Source organism: Euprymna scolopes, chromosome 1 (genome assembly GCF_053919585.1).
Source record: "Euprymna scolopes isolate OS-2025 chromosome 1, ASM5391958v1, whole genome shotgun sequence".
Classification (NCBI taxonomy): domain Eukaryota; kingdom Metazoa; phylum Mollusca; class Cephalopoda; order Sepiida; family Sepiolidae; genus Euprymna; species Euprymna scolopes.
The window spans coordinates 133,112,479-133,132,638 of NC_136482.1; the positions used below are offsets into that span (position 1 = coordinate 133,112,479).

Sequence of the window (20,160 nt, forward strand, 5' to 3'; positions counted from 1 at the left end):
AGCCACTCAGGGATAAAGGTTATTGTAAGTACAGTATGTCAGTGTGGATATTTTAGAGTGTCTACTTATGGGGGCGGTTCATCAGGAATTTGTTTATGTTGGACTTGAAGACATCCAAGTTGTAGGGAAGCAGACAGACGGAACAGAGTTCCAAAGGCGTGCAGTTCTAAGAAAGAAGCTTTGTTCATGGAATCTATGTTTTGATTTAGGAATAGATAAAGAGTAGGGAAAGTTTTTGACAGTGTATTCAGCTAGACGGGTGTTTTTTGTAAAAGATTGGCGAAGGGGGACCAGAGATTGGAGTGCAGACGAGCACCTACCATGGAAATAACGATAAAACAAAGATAGGCTTGCAACGTCTCTTCTGTGGGAGAGAGGTTGCAGGGAAGAGAAAAGGGATTCCCCCACTAAGCCACAAAGTCTATTTTGTACTCAGTCAAGGAAGGATAGGCTGTTTTTAGCAGCTTCTGCCCAGTTATCGGCTATTGGTGTTTGGGTGACAAGATACCTCCCCAAGGTACCAGATTTGAACTGCACACTTCCAGTGGAAATTTGGTCAGTACTCTCACCTCGGTCTTTCCATCCTCCCTGACCCTTCACAACTAGTTATACATTAGTACATTAGGGGTCATTTCGAGTTAAAAGTTTATTTACTGCACCCATCTGAACTAGAGAAAATCATGATTCAAAGGTGTATGTCTTGTCTAAATAACTAACGATGAATATCTAATATAGCCGACCAAACGGGTGATCAAAAAGTCAGATCGAGCGTACCGGAAAACAAAATCAGACCTAATTGACAACTGGCCTTTTTGTTTTTGTTGCTTTTCGGATTATTTTATTGAATTTTCTTGGTGGATATTTTTTTTTTAAGGGGGGGGGGGGGGAGAGAGATTATAGTTATAGGTAAAAACATTAGAAACACTTCAAACATTTGAGAAAGCACTTAAATAGGCACCGCCAAAACGGGGGGAGAAGTACTTTTTGACGGACCGTCTTTTTAAAAATCTACTAAAAATCAGGTAATTATCCAATCAATACGAAATTTTCAGCGATTATTAAGAGAAGAATGAACTTTATAACAGTGTACTTATTTTTCATAAACAGTATTTATATATATATATTTTTGCTTACAACCCCCCCCCCCCGTTTTGAGGGGGTTCCAAATATGCTTAAAATAATTATCTGAAACTGAACAAAACATATTGTGTTGTTGTAAGGGACGGGATTATAGATTAAAAAAAAAACTTGTTTGCATACCTTATTTTAGGCACCGCCAAAAATGGCCGAAAAATCAAGTCGTTTTTTTAAAAACGAAATTACATTTATCAAAATACATTATTTCTGAGTAACTTTTTTTTCCAGAAAGATAAAACCCTGAATTTTATCATATAGAAAGCAGAATAATGTAAAACTTTTTCTATTTTTAATTAAATTTTAAATGTTAAATTTTCCCCAAAAGTTAACAATTGGCGTTTTTTGTTTTGCACAAAAAACGTATATAAATAGTTTAAAAAAAAAAAGGGGTACTGGTCGCGGTAAGAGTTCCCTGCCGAACACCCTCCAAAAACAATGATGTCTCCCGTTTCGCCCGCGCAGCCGCAAAGGACATGTTTTAGTTGCCATAGTAACAACACTTTTTATCGACATTGCTTTACTGTTTATGAATATTGAAATAAAAGACATTACTACACATTTATTAATAATATCTCACTTTTAATCACTTTTATCGACTTTTTAAAACTTTTTTTTTTTTACTCTTTTTAAATGACAACGTTAATGTTTTTGAATATTGAAATAAAACATTAATACACATTTATTAATATCTTTTTTTTCTTTACTGTTTATGTGTCAATTTTATCGACTTTTTTTTTTACTGTTTATGTGTCAATTCTTAACACGGGGGAGGGTGTTTTGTACCTATTCTCTACTTTAACCTTACAATTGAATAAAAAAACATTAAACTTTAAGCTTAGAAATACGATTTAAAATATAGCGCGGATCACAAGTGCACTAGCACCCATTTTCTTATTAATAAATGTTTAGTAATTATTTTTCTTTTAATATTCATAAACAGTAAAAACGTCGTCATTTAAAAAGAAAATGCTATTTAAAAAAGAAAATAAACATTGATTAAACGTAAGTAAATTTATTATTCTATCATCATTTTGTGGTAAGTAAATTTCAAGAACCGCCGACAAGTTTTGTGGTAAGTAAATTTCAAGAACCGCCGATAAGTTTCATAAAAGAAAAAGTCGATAAAAGTGACACAAACAGTTAAACAGTAAAAAAAAAAAAAAGATATTAATAAATGTGTAGTAATGTCTTCTATTTCAATATTCAATATAAGAAAAGAAAAAGTCGATAAAATTGACACAAACAGTAAAAAAAAAAAAAGTCGATAAAATTGACACATAAACAGTAAAGAAAAAAAAGATATTAATAAATGTGTAGTAATGTTTTATTTCAATATTCATAAACATTAACGTTGTCATTTAAAAAGAGTAAAAAAAAAAGTTTTAAAAAGTCGATAAGTGATTAAAAGTGAGATATTATTAATAAATGTGTAGTAATGTCTTTAAACAGTAAAACAATGTCGATAAAAAGTGTTGTTACTATGGCAACTAAAACATGTCCTTTGCGGCTGCGCGGGAGAAACGGGAGACATCATTGTTTTTGGAGGGTGTTCGGCAGGGAACTCTTACCGCGACCAGTACCAAAAAAAGGTTTTTGAAAGAATTAATTTGTTTATTTCTTGTCTAACTAAGATTTAGGATGATTTTCTATGAGAATATGCAAAAATATTATAATATAAGTACCTGGATTTCAAATAATTCCACTTATTCATATAGGCAACCAGTTACTTCGAGTCTATTTGATTACTCTGTTTACTTGATAAAAAGCAAACTACGGAAGACCAAAAAGCCAAAAAACTTATTTTTCAGTGACGAAAATTTCAATGTATTATTAACGCTGAGGAGGCTGGCCAGTACCAGATGGGTGCCCATTTGTATGAGGTTGGTTTTTAATGTGTATGTGTGTAGGGGCCAGGCTCTCCAAAATGGGGAGGGGGGGACAATTTAAAGCAGAATAAAAAAAATTATTTTAGTGCGTTTGGTCCACCGTAGTCAAAAGGCGGCAAACGTTTCCAAACTTGATTGATCGAAAAAAAATAATATTTTTAACACAAAGGGCACAATATTTATCGATTTTTTTTTTTTGTACCGATTCTTCAAAGCATGCCCTGTTTAATAATGGTCATGCATTATTCGGCTCGCTAAAAAGAAATTGTTAATTTATTTATCAAAGATTTTAAAATGGCTTTTTTCGTATAAATATTAAAATATTTTTTTTTCGATCCAGTTTGGAAACGTTTGCCGCCTAAATAAGTTTTTTTTTTTTTTTTTTTGGCTTTTTGGTCTTCCGTAGTTTGCTTTTTATCAAATACAAATGTAAACAGAGTAATCAAATAGACTCGAAGTAACTGGTTGCATATATGAATAAGTGGAATTATTTGAAATCCAGGTACTTAACATAAATCTTAGACAAGAAATAAACAAATTAATTCTTTCAAAAAGCTTCTTTTTTTTTTTTTAAACTATTTATATACGTTTTTTGTGCAAAACAAAAAACGCCAATTGTTAACTTTTGGGGAAAATTTAACATTTAAAATTTAATTAAAAATAGAAAAAGCTTTACATTATTCTGCTTTCTATATGATAAAATTCAGGGTTTTATCTTTCTGGAAAAAAAAAAAGTTACTCAGAAATCGTTTTAAAAAACAACAACTTGATTTTTCGGCCATTTTTGGCGGTGCCTACACTTAAACCATAAAAAATAACGGTAACATAAGTGCATAAGCATCAAAATGGTTTTTGTTTCGTTTTGTTTGTTAGTGAAATCCGGTTAAAAAACAAAAATAAAAAAATAATCCGAAAATCGCAAAGTTCAAGCCAAATTGAAATTTTTATTTGTTACGTTTGAATAAAAAATAATTGGCGCTCCTTGGGCGCCGAGTTCCATGGCGACCAGCAGAAAAATTTAATGGGTAAATGTAGTTAAACTACAACAGAACACCGACCAATAAAATTTGGTTTTTCGTGGATTTTCGGGGTCGTAGACAACGAATCTGCTATTCAAACCCGTCGCAAATTTACCGTTTGCATAGTATTAACCCCTGAACCCTCGCACTATTTTGTGCCAACTCATCGCCATCGTTTATGCTATTCTTTCATGATGCGTTCGCGCATGGACATTTATTTTAAATGTCTGCTAAAAAATTCTTCCGCGATGTGAAAAGTCACCTTACTACGTGCGTCCAGTAAAGTTTTCAAAAATACTTCATTTTTGGTTCATTTTTCTGTGTTACGTAGTTTTTGATGCTTTTTTAATTGATCTAAAAAAAAAAAAAAATCAAGTTTTCACGAGCGGTCTACAAAAGCATTTTTATTTTATTTTATTTATTTTTTTTGAGGGGGGGGACAATTATAAAACTCGTACAATATTTAACAGGTGCTTCTTCTGCAGTTTAATTTACCGTTTTTCCGTAAGTAATGCGCCGACATACACCGAGTAGAAGAACTTCATCGCCCCTACCGCCCCCAATGTAAACAGAATTTTTGTGAAAAATTAAACAGTTCTTCTGCTCAGTGTATGTCGGCGCGTTCGCGTTACTTACGGAAAAACGGTAAATTAAACTGTAGAAGCACCTGTTAAATATTGTACGAGTTTTATAATTGACTCTCCCCTTTCAAAAAAAGATTAAAAAAAAAAAAAAAAAAACGAAAAATAAAAATGCTTTTGTAGACCGCTCGTGAAAACTTAATTTTGTCGATCAATTAAAAAAGCATCAAAACCGACGTAACACAGAAAAATGAACCACATTTTGTTTTTGAAAACTTACCTGTTATTTTAAATGTCTGCTACCGCAATGTGACAAGTCACCTTACTACGAGCGTCCATGCGGGAACGCATCATGTAAGAATAGCATAAACGATGGCGATGAGTTGGCACAAAATAGTGCGAGGGTTCAGGGGGTTAATACCATGCAAATGGTAAATTTGATATCAGATTCGTTGTCAACAACCCTCAAAACTTACAAAAAACCCAATTTTATTGGTCGGTGTTCTGTTGTAGTTAAAGTAAACATTTACACATTAAATTTTTCTGCTGGTCGGCATAGAACTCAGCGCCCAAGGAGTACCAAATAATTATTAAAGCAAAAACGGTCGTGTTCTCGTCGAGTAAGTTTTTTATTTTTTATTCAAGAAAAAAAAAAAAAAAAAAAAAAAAAAAAGGTACTCATTTTTGTTTAGAAGTTGTCAATTTCATTTCGTTTTCCGGTACGCTCGATCTGACTTTTTGATCACCCGTCTGGTCGGCTATATTAGATACTTGGCCTTCGGGACAAGAGCAAAGTGTAGTATCTGTTCCGACAGATACTGCACTTAAGATGATTTGTACCAGTCAATGGAGGGGAAACCCTCTATACTGGGACAATTATTATTTTTGGTAACCAGAGTGCCCCCTTTTTGCCTACTTTTAGGGGAGCTGGTTTTTACCTCACATTAAAAACGGCCTTGTGCCTAATTTGCTCTGTGGGGGAGCAAATAAATACCATCTGTTCTTCAGATGCCGCACTTCCATTTCTTGTTCTCTTTCGGTGGAGGAGAAATCCTTCACGACTGAGACAATTTTTATTTTTGTACCTTTTCTCCACGTTAAAAAACGACCCTGGTGTCTAACTCTGCTAACTCTGTCCCGTGGGGAGGCATAGTAAATAGGTATATTAGATATTCATCGTTAGTTATTTAGACAAGACATACACCTTTAAATCATGATTTTCTCTAGTTCAGATGGGTGCAGTAAACAAACTTAACTCGAAATGACCTCTAATGTATAACATAAGACACAGAAAAGAAACATTTATAATGCGTACTACTACACAGCTTTATTTTCTCATATAACCACCGTACGCTGTCAATGGATTTTTTTACCGAAGACAAAACTTTAATTAAACTTGGAAATACGATTTAAAAAATAACGCGGTACTGGTCGCGATTAGAGTTCCCTGCCGAACACCCTAAAAAAACACTGACTTCTCCCTTAGTTGCCATAGTAACTAAACGATCATGAATTTTTATCGATTTTGTTTTACTGTTTATGAATATTGAAATAAAAGACATTACTACACATCAATAATATCTCACTTTTAATCACTTTTATCGACTTTTTTTTTTTTTACTGTTTATGTGTCACTTTTATCGACTTTTTCTTTTCTTTTTTAAATAGCATTTTCGGTGCTAGTGCACTTATGATCCGCGCTATATTTTAAATCGTTAAGCTTAATTAAAGTGATTAAAAGTGAGATATTATTAATAAATGTGTAGTAATGTCTTTTATTTCAATATTCATAACAGTAAAACAAAGTCGATAAAAATTCATGATCGTTTAGTTACTATGGCAACTAAGGGAGAAGTCAGTGTTTTTTTAGGGTGTTCGGCAGGGAACTCTAATCGCGACCAGTACCAATAACGCGGATCAGTAAGTGCACTAGCACCAAAATAAAAATACAAAGGTAATCGTGAAGAAAGAGAGAGCCTGTTTCCTCCGTTTGACTATAGGTGGCGTTACTGTCTGTCCACCCAGTTATGGAAGCACAAAATGTATATAATGGGACCTTTGAAATAAAAATAAATGTTTTTGTTATATTTTAATTTTAAACATGTTTTTCTTTGTTTTGTTTTGTTTTTTTTGCAAACGTATTTAAGTTTTATTTTTTTTCAAACATATTTACGTTTTTTTTTTGTAAACATATTTAAGTTTATTTGTTTATTTTTAAACATTTACGTTTTTGTTTGTTTTTACGGTTTTTTTTTTGTTTTGTTTTTTTTTTTGCAAGCACAAACTAAATATTTTTGAAATATTTTTCTTTTTGAAAAGTTTGCTTATGCACTTATTGTACCGCGCTATTTTTTAATAGTAGTTTCAATAAGGTTTTACAATATCCTTTTTCAAATATATATATAAATACTCGCGGAAAAGGTAAAATAAGTGCAGAAAAATTAAGAAAAAAGTGGGGGGGGGGTCCATAAAAAAAAAGATAAAAGAAAAAAAACGTTGATTTTTTTTTTTATTATAAGAGCGTAAAAAATACTCACGGAAAAACGGTTGTACCCATAAATATGTTTAAAAGAAAAATATAGCAAAAACACATAGTTTATGCTTGCAAAAATAAAAAAACATAAAAACAAACAAAAACGTAAATGTTTGAAAATAAACCAGCAACAAAACGTAAATGTTTGGAAAAATAAAACTTAAATGTTTGCAAAAAAAAAAAAAAAAAAAAAAAAAAAAACGTAAATATGTTTGCAAAAAAAAAAAAAAAATGTTTAAAATGAAAATATAACAAAAACATTTATTTTTATTTCAAAGGTGCCATTATATACATTTTGTGCTTCCGTAACTGGGTGGACAGACAGTAACGCCACCTATAGTCAAACGGAGGAAACAGGCTCTCTCTTTCTTCACGATTACCAAATATATAAGAAATATTATCAAAGGCAAGACAGTTACTATTCTACCTAGAAGTTTTTAGTGTTTTTACTTTAAAAAAAAAAAGGGGGGGTGCTAATGCACTTACTGATCTGCGCTATTTTTTAAAATCGTATTTTCAAGTTCGAAGTTTTTATGTTTTATTTTTTTATTCAATTATAATGTTAAAGTACAGAATAGGTACAAAACTCTCCCCCTCCCCATGTTAAGAATGGCTTTTTAAATAACGTTATTATTTCAGCACGGATCAATAAGTGTATGAGTAACAAAAAATAACTTTATTCACTTCGAGAGAAAGAAAAAAAAAAAAAAACACTAGTGTCGATTGTTACACGAGAAAAACAAAACAAAAAAAAAACGGCCGCGAGCTCTCTTGGCATCTTTTAAGTTTTGACAAAGACTTAAAAATAAAAATTACAAAACAGTGGTAGAAACCAAATCCAAGAAAATGTCACGTTAACATTTAGTATTTTGCCTTATTTTTATTGTGAAATCGTTATCAAAACTTCAAAATATATCAAGAGCCATCGTGGCCACTTTTTCTTGTGCGCATGTAGCAGTTAACGACGTGTTTTTCGAACCGAATAAACATTTTACATAAAATAAAAACATCCGAAACTTTAGGTAGAAAAGTAACTTTGATAACGTTTATTTGTTACATATTTTTTTACAACTTTTGGTGCTAATGCATTTACTGATCCGCGCTATTTTTTAAATCGTATTTCAAGTTTTATTTAAGTTTTAGGATATGTTTTTTTTATTCAATTGTAAGGTTAAAGTACAGAATAGGTACAAAACAGCCTCCCCTCCCTCCCCATGTTAAAAATGGCTTTTTTTTTTTTTTTTTTTTTTTTTTTAATAATGTTATTATTTTAGCACGGATCAATAAGTGCAAGAAGAGCACACAACTTTTTTGTATCTCTGTGGGTCGTAAAACAAACCCAAAATTATGCTGAAGAAAAGGTTTTTTTTGTTTTTTTTTTCTAAACAAAACATGAATGAAACCATTTCATGTAAATGTGAGCGACGTCACAAATTATCTCAGAAAATTTTCAAATAATTTTGTTTCTAAATGGTTCACATAAAAACAATATAAAAAGAACAAAATTCATATTAAAAAAGAAAATTCAAAATACCGGTTTAAAAAGTTGGTCGCGACAACGAGAATGAAGGTTGATGAAAGTATGAAAAACAGCGCCAAACTAAGATCACGTGTTCAGAAAGCGCGGGAAATGAAGATCACGTGTTTATTAAATAAATAAATAAATACTAAACTTATTTTCAGTTTTTCTCTTTGTTTAATTCTTCGAAAATCATCTCATTTCTTTCATGATAAAAAAGATTATTTTAATTCGACTTAATTGAAAAACAAAGATACAGAAAAATCATTACAATGTACGTACTTTTTGTATACGTAGAAAATAATTTTTTACGATTTTTGAGCCATTTACTGATTTGATCTCAATAGTTCGAATTGAGTTATCTCTCTTATTTATAAACAATGGCAGATGAAAAAAAAATATCCTCTTGCTTCGTGGTGGACGTACATACATAACTGACATAGCGAAATACGCATTGGCTCCGATCTTGTACGGAGCGTATTTCAGAGAGCGTTCATTAATCCGAAGAGAAAGGAAAGAATTTACATTTATAATTTGCTATAATTTGTTGAATTTTTGACACCCTTAACACAAAACCGCGAATAAAATATACAAAACTGGTAATTTCTCTTTTTAAAGTGGTTTGTTTAATTTGTTTATGGAATATACTTCCAAAATAAACTATTAAAGTTTTTTTGAAAAATAATAGAAATATTCTTTTATTTTTGTATTTTATCTTAAGGCTCGTCTCACGTTCGTATATAACAAAATATTTTTTTGTAGATTTCAGTGTGCTAAAAACGAATCTGAAAACCGTTTCCGTCGCAAAAAAAAAAAAAAAAATAGAGTAAATATCCGGGTTCGAAAAAGTTGTCAAAAAGCAAATATATAACAAATAAATGTTATCAAAGGCAAGATAAGTTACTTTTCTACCAAACTGGATATAATTTTCGTGTTTTTATTCAATTTAACATGTTTATTCACCTCGAAAAGCATACAGTGTTTACCGATGTATTGGAAAATTCAAGATGGCGGCCGATTCTCTCTTTAACACGGTAAGTTTGGAAAAAGGTGTAATAAATAAAAAACCGGTTAAAATACTGTTTAAAAACTCGCCCAATATATGTTACCATGACATAGGTTGACATATAATCGGCGGGTTTTTAATAGTATTTTGTATAGTTTTTTTATTTATAACACCTTTTCCCAAACTTACGGTGTTAAAGAGGGTGTGAGACGAGACGTCATCTTGAATTTTCCAATACATCATTTTGTATAGTTTTTTATTTATAACACCTTTTCCCAAACTTACGGTGTTAAAGAGGGTGTGAGACGCCATCTTGAATTTTCCAATACATACATCGGTAAACACTGTATGTTTTTCGAGCTGAATAAATATGTTACATTGAATAAAAACACAAAAAATATATCCAGTTTGGTAGAAAAGTAACTTATCTTGCCTTTGATAACATTTATTTGTTATATATTTGTTTTTTGACAACTTTTTCGAATCTATGTGTACAGTAATACAAACCCAGTAAATGTTATCAAAGGCAAGATAAATTACTTTTCTACCAAACTGGATATAATTTTCGTGTTTTTATTCAATTTAACATGTTTATTCAGCTCAAAAAGCATACAGTGTTTACCGATGTATTGGAAAATTCAAAATGGCGGCCGACTCTCTCTTTAACACGGTAAGTTCGGGAAAAGGTGTTATAAATAATAAACTTGACAAAATACTATTAAAAAACCACCGAATATATGTCAAGTTATGTCACGGTAACATATATTGAGCGAATTTCTAACAGTATTTTGTCTAGTTTATTATTTATAACACCTTTTCCCGAACTTACCGTGTTAAAGAGAGAGTCGGCCGCCATTTTGAATTTTCCAATACATACATCGGTAAACACTGCATGTTTTTTGAGCTAAATAAGCATGTTAAATTGAATAAAAACACGAAAATTATATCCAGTTTGGTAGAAAAGTAATTTATCTTGCCTTTGATAACATTTATTTGTTATATATTTGTTTTTTGACAACTTTTTCGAATCTATGTGTACAGTAATACAAACCCAAATATCCAGATACGCTACAACAGAACACCGACCACTCTAATTTTTTTTTTTTTTTAAGGTAACTGAGGTCGCTGACAACGAATCTGATAGTCAAACTTGGAGCAAATTTATCGTTTGCATGGTATTAACCCCTGTACCCACGAACTACTTTCAACCATTTGGCAGCTTCCGTTTACGCTACGCACATGCGCGCTGTAGCATAAACGACGGCTTGCTTCACCTACAAACTCCCTTCTCACATGGCGTATCAATCAAAAAATTACGGACTGACATTTTTTTAATGACTTACGATTAAAGAAAAGTACAAATTGGGGGACCTTTTTTTTTTCTTTTTTTTTTTTATCTCACGTAGTTTTTAATGCGGTTTACAAAAACAAAAGCACCAAACATTTTTATGCTTTTCGTTCTTTTTTTTGCGGGGAGGGGGATTCAATTATAGAACTTATGTGGCTTAATAGTTGTTTCTGCAGTTTAGTTTACTGTCTTTCCGTAAGTAACGCCCCGACATTTACCAATTAGAACACCCCCAATGTAAACAGTAAAATCTTCGAAAAATGTTAAATGGTGTTCTAATAGGTAAATGTCGGGGCGTTACTTTTTGAAAATTCTATGTTCCAGGAAAAAAACACAATTAAATTACCCCCCCCTCCTCTCTCCCCAACTTGGAGTGCTTTCCTTTTCTTGTTTTATTTATTTATTTTATTTATTTTTTTTTTATTACATTTTCACCCCAAACAAGGTACATTGCCACTTTGGTGTAGGGGGCTACTATCAGGGGCAACAACTATGTAGGGATTTGGGCAGCAAGATGTTGGTTCACGTTGCACTTGAACTTTTGCACGTCAGTACAGTTGGGGAAGCAGAGACCTGGAATGGAATTCCAAAGTCTAGCGGTTCTGGGGAAGAAACTACTGGAGTAGAAAGATCTTTTACATCTAGGGATCTCTACAGTGTGGGGGTGGGATTTTGCAACCTGTCGGGTCTGTCGAGGGTGTTCACGTCGTGGGGGCACAAGTGCTTGCAGTTCGTCAGAGCATTCACCATTAATATACTTGTAGAACAGGCAGAGGGATGCAACATTTCGTCGATGGGACAGAGGCTGAAGCTTAGATGTCAGTTCAGGGCCTATCAGATTTGCGACTCTCTTTTGAACCTTGTCAACGAGCGAGAGACTAGTAGCTGATCCACCAGCCCAAATATGACAGCAATACTCCATACATGGGCGAATGGTTGCCTTATAGAGGTACAGGATACTTTTGGGTGTTAGTAGTTTTCTAGCACGGTAGAGAGAGCCCACCTTCCTTGGAACGGCCCTGGCAATGCCCTCGATGTAATTGTTCCAACTCATGTTTCCTGTGAACGTTAGGCCAAGGAGCTTGAAAGACGTACTCTCAGATAAAGAGTCGTTGGCCATTGCTATAGGTAAGTGGTAGAGAAGGTTTCTTGTAATTATTGAATGAAACTAGTTTAGTCTTGTCGGCATTGAACGTGACCATTCATTTTTGTCCCCATTCCACTACAGATTGGAGGTCATCCTCTAGTGTTTCTGCCATTTCTTTAGATATGTGTTCATTTGTTTTCCTGTCGTGCCTGTTATAGAGTGTGGTGTCATCAGCATATATACCCATCTCAAAGGAAATTTTGTCGGGGAGGTCATTTATGAATATCAGGAACAGTAGAGGTCCAAGGATAGACTCCTGGGGCACTCCCGCATTTATATCATATTGTTTAGATGTACGACCGTCGAGGACAACCTGGATTTTTCTCTTATCTAAGAAGTATTTAATCATGTTAAGTATTCTACCAGTGATACCGTATGATCTAATCTTCCTGAGGAGACCCTCATGCCATACCCTGTCAAAATCCTTAGATATATCTAGAGTGTAGAATATTGCTAGGGTGAGCCAGCTAATCCAATGAAGATGATGTGCTGAATGGATGCGATAATTGACAGAGTGTAGTTCCTGGCAGAAGCCTAGAACAGTAAAACCCCTGAATGCCAGAGCAGCTGGCATTTGTAGAGTGGCACCTGCCCCTCCTGACATGTTTAGCCAATCAGGCGCCTCAAAATAGAACAATCCACCATCTCTGACTAATTGTAGACTGGTCCAATGGCAATTAGCATACCACTAATTGCTACTGAATAAATATGTTGAAATTAGTTAAATGGTCCATAATGGTGGAGAGGGAAGGTAAGCACATTCTTGATTCTACATCTCCCCTCCCCCATCACGTGGGGGTAATGGCCTCCGAGGAGGAATGAGCTCCTCACGGCCAGGTTGATTATGTTGAAATAGCATCGCAAGTGCCCGCGCCGACTTTGTTGGCATTGGTCTAGGAGGTTCAGGTACTTCTTCCGGAGTGATGTTCCCACTGGGTTGCTGTGTCCAAAGGTCAAATTGAGGGTCTGGTACGACAGGGCTGTTTGTCTCTGTCACTTGGGGTATGTGAGGTGGGGCCCCTGGTAGCGTGCTTGGGATGAGCTTTGGAGATGTGGGAGTCTCAAGTTTTCTGAGGGACCGCCGATTCCGCAAGGTGATTCTACCAGAGCCATCAACTCTGATACGATACTGCCGATTGGGGAGGGCTTCAATCACCCGATCAGTGATGTCCCAGAGACGGTTGTTTCTTTGTAGTATGACCAAGTCCCCACTTTGTAGTGGGCGGAGAGAATGGGCTGTATGGTTATACATCTCTATGAGCTGTGTGTTGCGCCGAGACAGGGTTATCTCGCGCTTTCGAGCCGCGGCGATCCATTCCAGATGTGGCTTGTAAAGGGTCGGATGAGAGGGGAGGTAGTCTCGAAGTCGCCTGTGGAGCAGAAGCTGTGCTGAGGATAGGCCGATACCCTGTATAGGGGTATTTCTGTATTGTAGGATAGCCCTGGCAGCCTTGTTGTTATCTAAGGACCCTTCTGGTCCTGTGCTGCCATCTACAACCCTCTTGGCTGTTTTGACAGCTAGCTCCGCTCGACCATTGGATTGTGGATAGGCCACAGATGATAACCTGTGCTTTACAGACCATTTCTCTAGAAACTGCTTGAATGGGAGGGATGTGAACGGCGGGCCACCATCACTGCTGAGTTCTTCTGGGGAACCATATGCTTGAAATATCTCCCGACAGATTGAGATGAGCCGAGAGGTGGTTGCCTGCCCTTGGCTTAGGTGGTACAAGATGAGCCAGCCAGTTAATCTGTCAGCGCAAGCAAGGTATCTGTGGTCACCAAAGTGGAACAGATCCATGACAATCTGCTGGAATGGCCACTCTGGGGACTGTGTCAATGTAATTGGTTCCCGGGGCTGGCTCGGTGCGATCCTTGTACAAGTCATGCAGTTCTCCCTGGTATTGCGGATGAAGGCATTCATTCCAGGCTAATATATGGATTTGTTTGCTCGGGCTTTCATTCCAGTTATGCCCTGAATGCAGGCAGCGCAGTATATTTCCTCGTTGACCTTTTGGAACGACTATTCTTCTGTCTAAGAGCACCAGGTCATCATCGGTGCTGAGGCGGTGCCGTACTTCTCAGTACTCACCGACTTTGGGTGAAGTGAGAGTTTGTGTTTCAGGAAAACCTTGCTGTACCGTACTTATCAACTTTTGGTACTGTGGGTCATGACGTCCTGCTGCCTTGATGGTGCCTGGTGATGTGATTGCTACGTTGTCATTGTACCCAAATGTTGATATGAGAGCAGTAGATTCAACTATGCTATTGAGGTTCTCGGATTCTGAAGTGTCTGATTTGGAAGGCTGGAAGGGAAATACGTCAAGGAGGGCGTTCATCACGGCCGTTGGGTTACGGGAGAAAGCGTCGGGCCCCCTATGCCATTTCCCAGGACAATGTTGTATGTTGAAGTGGTATCTCAGGGTTTTTTCCTTCAATCTAAACAGTCGGGGGTTCTGGATCTTGCTTAGATCTCTATCACCAAACAGGCCCTTCAGTGGCTCGTGATCCATCACCACTATGAGATTAGGGCAACCCATAACAAACACACAGCATTTTTCTAACGCCCATGCGATTGCTGCTGCTTTGCCTCCTATCGGCGCATACCTGTGCTCTGGGTCAGTGCAAAAAAAATAGGAGCCCAGACTCGCGTTAGCCCCCCCCCCCCCCTCAAATTGCAATTACAACAACGACATGGGGTCAACACCTCATTGCAGCGGGTGTGGAAACAGTCAACATGGCACCCCAGGGATGAAACCTCGCTACCTATCTTGCCCAGCATGGGGCCAAACATGCAGCAATTGTAGAAGATCAAACCACTTTGCCCGAGTGTGCCGGTCGATCAAGAGGGAACGCTGCAGAGCTGCTGTCAAAAGCGCCGAACTTGACGAGGCAGCAATGGACAGCCTGATCACCCACATTACATTTGATCAGGCAACAAACAGGTACTCGTCCACACCAATAGAGCAAGTTACCGAAATAAAGGCAACGGTAACCCCATTTTCACCCAATCCAGACCCAAGGAAGAGAAACAACATCCCTGAAAATAATAGCATCAACATGATGATATTCCCTGACAGCAGTGCCACTATATGTCTGGGTGGCACAATACACTTGAGAGACATGGGCCTTACCATAGACAACCTGATCCCATCGAGGAAAGTTATTTGAGCAGTCGGGGATTCCACTCTTGAATGTCAGGGTTGGTTGCCGGTGACGTTCAGTGTGGGGGGGGGGAGGCACACAGCCAAACAAGCCCTCTACATTTGTGAAAGGATAAAACAGCTTTATTTCAGCAAGGCGGCCTGCATTGATGTTGGGATATTACATAAGGAATTCCCAAACCCATCAATGGCTATGCAGTCGTTAGAAGTCGAAAATAAAGTGCAGGATACAGAAAACAGGGTCAAACCCCTACCGACGCGTCCAGACAGCCTCCCTTTCCCTGCCACCGAAGCCAACATCGGCAAATTAAAAGACTGGCTGTTAGAATGTTTTGCGGACACTGCATTCAAGAACGACGGGGTATTTCCCTCCATGACTGGACCTCCAGCACACATTCACCTGAAGGAAGGGGCTATTCCAAAAGCCAAACATAACCCAATCCCGGTGCCTTACCATTTGAAAGAACAGGTCAAGCAAGACCTCTGGAACGACGTGGATAGGGGCATCATTGCTCCAGTGCCCGTCGACACACCGACTGACTGGTGCAGTACCATGGTGATCACTGTGAAAAAGAATGGCAAGCCGAGATGAACCATCAACTATCAATACCTTAACACACAGTGCAAACGGGAAACACATCATACCGAATCACCCTTTCAATTGGCATCGCAGGTACCGCCCAAGAAAAAAAAAACGGTATTGGACGCCGTTAATGGATATCACTCAATCCTGTTCATAGCGCCATGTAGAATATTGCTAGGGTGAGCCAGCTAATCCAATGAAGATGTTGTGCTGAATGGATGCGATAATTGACAGAGTGTAGTTCCTGGCAGAAGCCTAGAACAGTAAAAAAAAAACCCTGAATGCCAGAGCAGCTGGCATTTGTAGAGTGGCACCTGCCCCTCCTGACATGTTTAGCCAATCAGGCGCCTCAAAATAGAACAATCCACCATCCCTGACTAATTGTAGGCTGGTCCAATGGCAATTAGCATACCACTAATTGCTACTGAATAAATATGTTGAAATTAGTTAAAAAGTCCATAATGGTGGAGAGGGAAGGTAAGCGTATTCTTGATTCTACATAGAGCTACTGCTCTGCCCTCCCCCGCTTTGTTCAGTGAATGGTATATACATTCAGAGATTACAGTTAGGATGTCTGCTGTTGAACGGGCTTGTCTAAATCCATATTGTTGATCAGTCAGAAGCTTAGCATCTGTAAGGTGATGGACTAGAGCATGGTTAATTAAGGTCTCAAATATTTTGGCAAAAAGTGGGAGGAGGCTAATGGGGCGATAATTTAATGGGTCAGTTCTTTTGCCAGAATTCTTGAATACTGGTACCACAGAAGCAGTTTTCCAACTGCCCGGAAAGTAAGATTCATTAAGGTATTTGTTCTTTTTCATCTAATTTTAAATTTTCCACCCGAAAAGTGCTATAATGTATTTTTGAAAATTAGAAAATTCTATATTCTGGAAAAAAAAAAAAAAAAAAAAAATTAAATTACACCCCTCTCCACCCCCACAACTCGGTGTGCTTTTCTTTTCTTGCTTTATTTCTTTTTCATCTAATTTCAAACTTTTGCTTGTTGAAGCCGTCGTTTATGCTACAGTATGCATGCAGCGTAAACGGAAGCTGCCAAATGGTTTAAAGTAGTTCGTGGGTTCAGGGGTTAATGTCATGCAAACGGTAAATTTGCCCCAAGTTTGACTATCAGATTTGTTGTCAGCGACCTCAATTACCTATAAAAAAACAAATTAGAGTGGTCGGTGTTCTGTCGTAGCGTATCTGGATATTTACCAAAAATAGTTTTCATGATATGAAGAAATTACTTTTTCGAAAAGTGGGTGACCCTTTTAGCTAATAAACACTAAAATGCCCCCCTCTCTCAGGTGGCCAGAAAGTGGGTACTCATTTTAAGTTAAATTTACATGGAAAAGTGATCACCCACTTTTCAAAAAAGTAATTTCTTCATATCATGAAAACTAATATTTTTGCGATGGAAACGGTTTTCAGATTCGTATTTAGCACGCTGAAATCTACAAAAAAATATTTTGTTTTACACGAACGTGAGACGGGCCTTGATGTAAAATTTTACCTTTATTTTTTAAAAAACAGTGTTTACAAAGGGTCTGTGCGCGCTCATGCAGCCATTTTTTCTACGTAATAAAATGAATTGAATTTTATGAGTTTAATTTTTTTCAATTTAAAAATCTATCAAAATTTTTCTATTGGTTCAATTTTTCCAATATTTACAAGTTTAATGTGAAATTTTATGTTCTTTCAATAAACCGAATATAATATTCTAGACAAGCATTTTTTTTTTAATCCCCCCCCCATTTTGAAATGTCTATTAAAATGAAAATAATTAATTTTCTCACCTCATATTTATATATCACAAATTTAAGATAAAAGATCAATAAATAAAATAATCTAATTTAAAACAACAAAAAAAGAATAGTTTTGTGCAAATTTACCTGCAAAGTCAAAAGTTTAAAACCTTTGTTTTGTTTTTTTTAAAATATGTTGATTTTTTTTTTTTTTGTGAAAGTGTACTGGGGGACCACCTGAAGACTTACTTTTAAGAAATTGATTACGAGGAGGTTGAAAAAAGAAAATACTTTTCGGAATAACCCCCGCCCCCCAACCTCCCCATGTTAAGTACTGCTTTCGGAATCAACACCTTTTGCAGTCTGCACAACCAACCGTCTTCGGGTGGTCCCCCAGTGCACTTTCACCTTTTTGTTTTAAGTGAAACCCCACATTTTAAAACTTTTGTCCTGAAAAGATTGAATACCTACAACAATTTTCTGCTTCGTTCAATGTTTTTGTGTTTTTTTTTTTAATTCACTCCATAAAGAAGAAATAAAATATATTAAATCAAAAACTCACGTATTTCTTTACGAGAATAAAAAAACAAAATGGAAAAGTGGTTGAGTGGAATTTGTTTAAATAAAATCACTAAATATCATTAGAGACAAATTAAACTCAGTGTTCCTTTTTATTGTCTCTATATTTATTATATATATATATATATATATATATATATATATTCGGGTTTTTTTATTCGAAAGTAATGGACTAATGAATTCAACGAGGTTGTTAGATAGTGCTCAATAAAAAGAGCTGATAATACTTGTTTATTGTTATATAAACATGGTCACATCCTGCTGCTACAAATAGCCACTTGTTTCAATCAAACAACAGATATCATCAGGCAGCGACTTGACTATTCAAAAGTTCAATGAATAATGGATTTTTATTTTAGGTAGGAACTCTTTAAAAGTTGGAGTTAAAAAACTTAAAATACAGAACTTTAATTATAAGATGTAAAGAGGGAGGGGGCAATTTAAATAAAGTTAAAAGATTATAATGGAGAGAGAGTGATTAAGAAGAGAAAAAAGAAATAGAGAAAGAAAATAGAGAGAAAAAATATACATATAATATGGAGAAGAAAAAGAAAAAAGATATAAGTGGTTATTATAAAGAGAATAAGGACTAGAAGGGAAAAGAAAGAATGATGAGATATAGTTAAAGAGAGAAAGAGAGAAAGTAAGAATTAATAGGAAGGGAATCTTAAAGAAGTTGCCAGTATATAGAAAAAAAAAAAAAAGAAAAGAAAAAATCTGCGTGCCAACCAATTTATGAACAATTATACAATTCAGTAATGAGACAACATTATTACAAATACAAACAGAAAATACAATCTAAACGTTAGAAATGAACATGTCAAAAAAGACAGCGAATGTATCCAACTGACATATTTATCATCTAACATACGTCCACGAGTAATATCAACGCAGTTCAAACATACGTCTACAATTAATTAAGCCTTTTATACTAAATGATATAAGTTTAAAGTTTTCGCGTTTTTATTAAATGAATATATAAGTAAAAGAAAAAAATAATAATGATAAAACAATATTAAAATTATTATTATTATTAATAATAATAATAGTAATAATAAAAAAATAATAGTAATAATAATAATAATAATAATAATAATAAAAACAGAATAAAATTAATATTTATTATCTTTTTAATATAACATATTTAGCCATGAGAGGGGATTAAATAAATTAAATAGGACTAATAAATTATAAGTAATAATCTACTAATATTTATGTATATAAAAAGAATACAATACATATATATATACACACACATACACACATACATATACACACATACACACATATATATACATATATATATATACACACATATGCATATATATATATACATATACATACATGCATATAATTAAAGGTGTAACTCTATACTATTAAGTTGAAAGTTTAAGCTAGTTAAATATAAATATAAAGTCATATTAAATCACAAATTAATACATTCAAGACAGTATTACTAAAAACATAGATACAAGTACACTTACATATAAATATATAAATATATTCAGGCAAAAGAAGTAGTTAAATCAACAGAATACTCAAAAGTAGCGACACACAGGTAGATAGTAACAAAATTAAGAATAATAAAATACATATGCATATCCCCACAGAGAACCAACATACATACAAATATACATATATATATATAATTTTATGTATACACATACATATAAAACAATACACAAACATATGCACACAGTCATATACTAATATACAACAACGCACACACACATATATATACGCACACATAAATATGTATAATTCACATAAACCATATACATAGAAATACATATGAATACAAATTATTTGGCAAGAGTACAGATAGATGCATACACACATAAAAGCATACAAATGGACTGAATAAACACCACCAGGGGAGCACACAACAAAGGAGGGTATACAAAATAATATAG

At 35.0% G+C, this 20,160-nt stretch overlaps 2 protein-coding genes across 2 annotated transcripts in view; one reads left to right on the forward strand and one right to left on the reverse strand.

The window, feature by feature from the left end:
• The window catches only part of LOC145269386 (DNA replication licensing factor mcm4-like), a 132,707-nt gene extending 123,918 nt beyond the window's left edge, over positions 1–8,789 (reverse strand). Inside the window, exon 1 of the mRNA XM_080125101.1 lies at positions 8,691–8,789. The gene's annotated coding sequence lies outside the window, so the exon portion shown is untranslated. The remainder of the gene's footprint in view (positions 1–8,690) is intronic.
• LOC145270024 (NF-kappa-B inhibitor-interacting Ras-like protein 1) overlaps positions 4,568–20,160 on the forward strand; it is a 360,313-nt gene continuing 344,720 nt past the window's right edge. The window contains exon 1 of the mRNA XM_080125727.1: positions 4,568–5,243. The gene's annotated coding sequence lies outside the window, so the exon portion shown is untranslated. The remainder of the gene's footprint in view (positions 5,244–20,160) is intronic.